Genomic DNA, 6,000 nt, shown 5'->3' on the forward strand with positions numbered 1-6,000 from the left:
GAGATTCTTCAAAATAGCTTGTGACGTCAATTAACGTAAATAAAAGCTGAAAAGCCTTTCCATAATCATAAGACATCTCTGCTGTAAGGAGAGTCCATTGTGCGATTCCGACTATGTCATAAGTGTGTACTTATTAATCACTATGAAATACGGATGATGCCAGGTGTTTGCGAAAAGATGACCGTTTCCTGTTTCACAGGTCGCATCCGTCATAAAGACATGCAAAGCAGATTTGACCTAAAAAAACACGAGAACATACAAGTCAAAACCGAATTACATCGGACTTCAGCTTTGTCACTAATGTATCAGATTTGGAAATTTATTAGAGCATTACTAAGGCCTTGACTGTTGTAATTCTGATGAAACAAGATAATCACCCACCACTGTAACTTCACCGCTACAGGTAAGTCTCATTTAAGCTGATAATGAAACAAGCGAATCAGCCCACCATCGGTAAGTACGCAAATTCTGAGGAAAGTTTAATGTTGTAAGATATGAGCTACATGTATTTTGAAACAGAAACTTTCTAAATGCGATTGTGTATTCATAGCTTTCGGCCATGGGAGCCGTGTCATTTTACACTTGTCAGAGGGGTACACAAAGTATGTGATATAGACTACCAATTGTCGGACTTTCATTTTGTGGAAGCCTCGGTGGATGAGTGGGTTAGATCGCTGACGTGTGGTGGCGATTAGGTGCCTCACTCTGGCAATGTGGGTTCGAATCCCGGACGGGAGTCAACCCCCCAAAGTACGAGAATCTGTACTTTACTAAGAAAGTGATTTCCAAAATCTAACAATTGTTACATTTGACCACTTTCTAAATGGCATTGTGTATTCATCATGAGCATCGATCTACTCATACGATGACATGCTTCAAAACAATTCACCGAACCTGACCACACCATCCCGTTAGCCGCCTCTTACGACAAACATGGGTTCCTGAAGACCAATTCTAAACCGTATCTGCAAGGGAGTTTTAACGTATTCTACTCACCGCTTCTTCAATCACTCAAAATGAACGGAGCTTAAGCGCTGGAACATGTATGTCAGACCATAAATCAGCAAAGTATGCACATGGACCATGCAATAGGTAAAAAGATTGGGGAATACTCCCCGAAAAACAATACCTGGCCAGGAATTGTAGATTTGGAAGTTCTTTTTACACAATTCCACACTTCACTTAATCACTTCAGTACCGGAATTTTTTGTTCCTGGGTAAACGTCAAAGACCTGTGTCACTTCAGGCTTTTACCCAAATTTGATATAACTGATATAACTGAAATACGTTAAGCCCCGCGGCACCCACCCACTTGGTCTCCGCCGCCAGCATTACTAACCTCACGTGACCTGTAACCTTTGCTTTATCCACAGGGTCACATTCCAGCACAATGTAAGTGCAATACATGGGAATCACAAACAAAAAAGGGTGGTGGGGTATGCTGGTGGTCAAAGGGTTCGCTCGTTCGTACATACTGGCCACAAAGCGGTCCAAGTGTGAACATCCGGCAGGAGAGCCGCCATCTCCGTACGTTACATCTCCATGTGTTACATCTGCGTACGTTACATCTGCGTACGTTACAACTGCGCAGACCGTCATCAGCAGACGCACAGTGTCAAGACAATTACGTTCTGCGGGAATTCCGGCCTGCAGACCCCACCGCGGAATGGCCCCTGACCCCTTGACATAGGCGAAATAGACGTAAGTGATCCCAGGAACCCAGATTTGTTTAGTTGCTTTTCGTTTATTCATCGCATGTTAGAAATTTGTCTTTTGTTTTTGCAGCATAAATGATTTAACTTACAATTACATTTCAATTGAAATGTGTACATCTCGTTTTCGTTTTATTAGCAGTCCGTGTCGATGTATAAATTCTATTGATCAGTCGTTTACGTAACTAATAAGAATCGTTTAAGAATGAAGAAAGTACGATCAATGAAGGTTGTTGTGTGGCGCTGGTAACATGTCGAGGGTTGTGTGTGGAAACGAGCTGAATTTGGAGTCACCTTCCCTGGGTGTTGCAAATAAACATCCCAGGCCTGATTGTTCGAGACGTTTAGGTACGAGATAATTTTTAGAAGGTATACTGTAAGCAAACAATCTGACGATGAGGGACACCAGACACGGGTTTCACACGTTTTACTCATCTAGGCTTAGCACCACCAATATCACGGTGAGGGACACCAGACATGGGTTTCACACGTTTTACTCATCTAGGCTTTGCACCACCAATATGACGGTGAGGGACACCAGACACGGGTTTCACACGTTTTACTCATCTAGGCTTATCACCACCAATATCACGGTGAGGGACACCGGACACGGGTTTCACACGTTTTACTCATCTAGGCTTTGCACCACCAATATCACGGTGAGGGACACCAGACAAGGGTATAACACGTTTTACTCATCTAGGCTTTGCACCACCAATATGACGGTGAGGGACACCAGACACGGGTTACACATGTTTTACTCATCTAGGCTTAGCACCACCAATATCACGGTGAGGGACACCAGACACGGGTTTCACACGTTTTACTCATCTAGGCTTAGCACCACCAATATCACGTTGAGGGACACCAGACACGGGTTTCACACGTTTTACTCATCTAGGCTTTGCACCACCAATATGACGGTGAGGGACACCAGACACGGGTTTCACACGTTTTACTCATCTAGGCTTATCACCACCAATATCACGGTGAGGGACACCGGACACGGGTTTCACACGTTTTACTCATCTAGGCTTTGCACCACCAATATCACGGTGAGGGACACCAGACAAGGGTATAACACGTTTTACTCATCTAGGCTTTGCACCACCAATATGACGGTGAGGGACACCAGACACGGGTTTCACATGTTTTACTCATCTAGGCTTAGCACCACCAATATCACGGTGAGGGACACCAGACACGGGTTTCACACGTTTTACTCATCTAGGCTTAGCACCACCAATATCACGTTGAGGGACACCAGACACGGGTTTCACACGTTTTACTCATCTAGGCTTTGCACCACCAATATCACGGTGAGGTACACCAGACACGGGTTTCACACGTTTTACTCATCTAGGCTTAGCACCACCAATTTCACGGTGAGGGACACCAGACACGGGTTTCACACGTTTAACTCATCTAGGCTTAGCACCACCAATATGACGGTGAGGGACACCAGACACGGGTTTCACACGTTTTACTCATCTAGGCTTTGCACCACCAATATCACGGTGAGGTACACAAGACACGGGTTTCACATGTTTTACTCATCTAGGCTTAGCACCACCAATATCACGTTGAGGGACATCAGGCACGGGTGCCACACGTTTTACTCATCTAGGCTTTGCACCAACAATATCACGTTGAGGGACACCAGACACGGGTTTCACAAGTTTTACTCATCTAGGCTTTGCACCACCAATATGACGGTGAGGGACACCAGACACGGGTTTCACACGTTTTACTCATCTAGACTTAGCACCACCAATATCACGGTGAGGGATACCAAACACGGGTTTCACACGTTTTACTCATCTAGGCTTAGCACCACCAATTATGATGGTGAGGGAAACCAGACACGGGTTTCACACGTTTTACTCATCTAGGCTTAGCACCACGAATTATGACGGTTAGGGAAACCAGACACGGGTTTCACACGTTTTACTCATCTAGGCTTAGCACCACGAATTATGACGGTTAGGGAAACCAGACACGGGTTTCACACGTTTTACTCATGTAGGCTTTGCACCACCTAATTCACGGTAGAGGGACACCTGACACGGGTTTCACATGTTTTACTCATCTAGGCTTTGCACCACCAATATGACGGTGAGGGACACCAGACACGGGTATCACACGTTTTACTCATCTAGGCTTAGCACCACCAATATGACGGTGAGGGACACCAGACACGGGTATCACACGTTTTACTCATGTAGGCTTTGCACCACCAATATGACGGTGAGGGACACCAGACACGGGTTTCACACGTTTTACTCATCTAGGCTTAGCACCACCAATATCACAGTGAGGGACACCAGACACGGGTTTCACACGTTTTACTCATCTAGGCTTAGCACCACCAATTATGACGGTGAGGGACACCAGACACGGGTATCACACGTTTAACTCATGTAGGCTTGGTACCAATTGCTGCTTGTCACATAATACCGTTCCCAAGATGCATGTAAATGTGATACAGTAGGTTAGCTAAAGAGAAAGAATGAGTGACTCAGTAGGGTTTAAAGCCACTTTGAACACTGTTCCAGTTATATCACAGCGTGTCAGCTTGATGTTGGAGGAAAACCCAAAGTGAAGCAGGTCTTATACGTATACCACTTCGAGCACGGGTATGAAGCTGACAAACATAGAAACACAATCGGGACAAACGGCATTCGAACCCATGATCATAGCTTCCTGGCGTGCCCAAGGGGCGGAACTCTGCGCAGCGATGAAGTCCCTGCATGGATGATCTAATTTGTATAAACGGATATCATATCAAATGTCTGTCTGAGATAGATAGCACCTATGAAGAGAAATGTCGAAGGAAAAGTCTCGGGAAACTATGTTTATAACCATTCCAAAAGAAAGTTCTCTTCTTTACTCTGCTCGTTTGATAATTATGCAGGCTTCCTGGTCGCGTGTTTGATCACAATGTCTCGCATCACAGCATGACATGTATAGTTTATCAAATGCAAACAGGATCTTCTTCAAGTGCATGTTTATTTGTCCCATCGTGTCTACAAAGTCAATTAAGTAACAGTGTATTCATCAAATATCCTGTTTATTGTTGGTTTGGGATATTATTACACATGTATATCATACATGTATCCAGAAAGCTCTGTAAACATTCAGGTTTATTCAGCCCTTCTTAATGTGAGAGAATTTGTTTGATGCACAATGATGCAGTCACGATAAACGAAAGCTGTTATTTCAGTCAAGAAACTGAAGGGGAATCACCCTGTAGCGTCCATCTACATGACCCAAATCTACCTGCAGTTTCTTCTATCACAAATGTTATTATGTAATCATTGTTTATTAAGAGTTCACATTAATGCCTCTGTTGACATAATGCTATGTAAGCTGTAGGAATTCATTGAGTGGTTGCTATTAGACTGTTTTAAAGGTTAAAGCGTTTCCATTAATCTACAATGTATGTTGCATCTGTAAAGTAGAGAACAAATCTGTAAATTAACTTTTTGTACTATTTTAACTATATAATATTCTTTTGTATATCATATGCTGTAGTAGAGGCAACAGAACATCATTTAAAACATATTGAGGGGTTCTGAGCTGGACGACGTTTTCCTATGAAAACCTCTTTGCAGCAAGAGGTTCTACATAACCCCGCGACTTCAGTCCATTGTGCGATCCTGACTATGTCATAAGCAAGTGTTGATGATGCCAGGTTCACTGTTCACTGTTTTCTCTCCCACAAGTGGCATCCGTCAAAAACACATGCAAAGGCAACTCAAGAGGTCGCCTGAAACAAACACGGAAAAATATGGTACATGTCAAAATAGGGAATTGCATCGGACATCATTTGTGTCACCGATGCGTCAAATTTGTCCTCCATATGTTTACCATAAAAGGTTTTTTTGAAAGCCTTACTAAGGCCTTAAATGTTGTTTCTCTGATAAAACCACAGAATCGATATCACCCCGTCCTGTAACGTCACCTGTAACGTCATCCTACGGGTAAGTCTCGTTTAACTTTTGATCAAACAACATAATCTTCCCGTCCAGCGGTCAGTACACAAACCCCGAGGATAGGTAACATGAGCTGAAGTATGCATCAAATTCATAACATAACATTCGCAATATGCAGTCGCCATGCCTAACGCCAACTTCTTATTCAAACAGTTCAGACATGACCCACATCGCGATAAGAGACATGTAGTCGACATGTTACACGTTAAGTAATAATGCACCAATCTTTCATCTTCTAGATATAGATATCCCAAATACAAAAGCTACACGTAAGGGGCGTTACACATACACCT

Source organism: Haliotis rufescens, unplaced genomic scaffold (assembly GCF_023055435.1).
Source record: "Haliotis rufescens isolate VD_foot unplaced genomic scaffold, xgHalRufe1.0.p SCAF_15, whole genome shotgun sequence".
In the NCBI taxonomy this organism is placed as follows: Eukaryota; Metazoa; Mollusca; class Gastropoda; order Lepetellida; family Haliotidae; genus Haliotis; species Haliotis rufescens.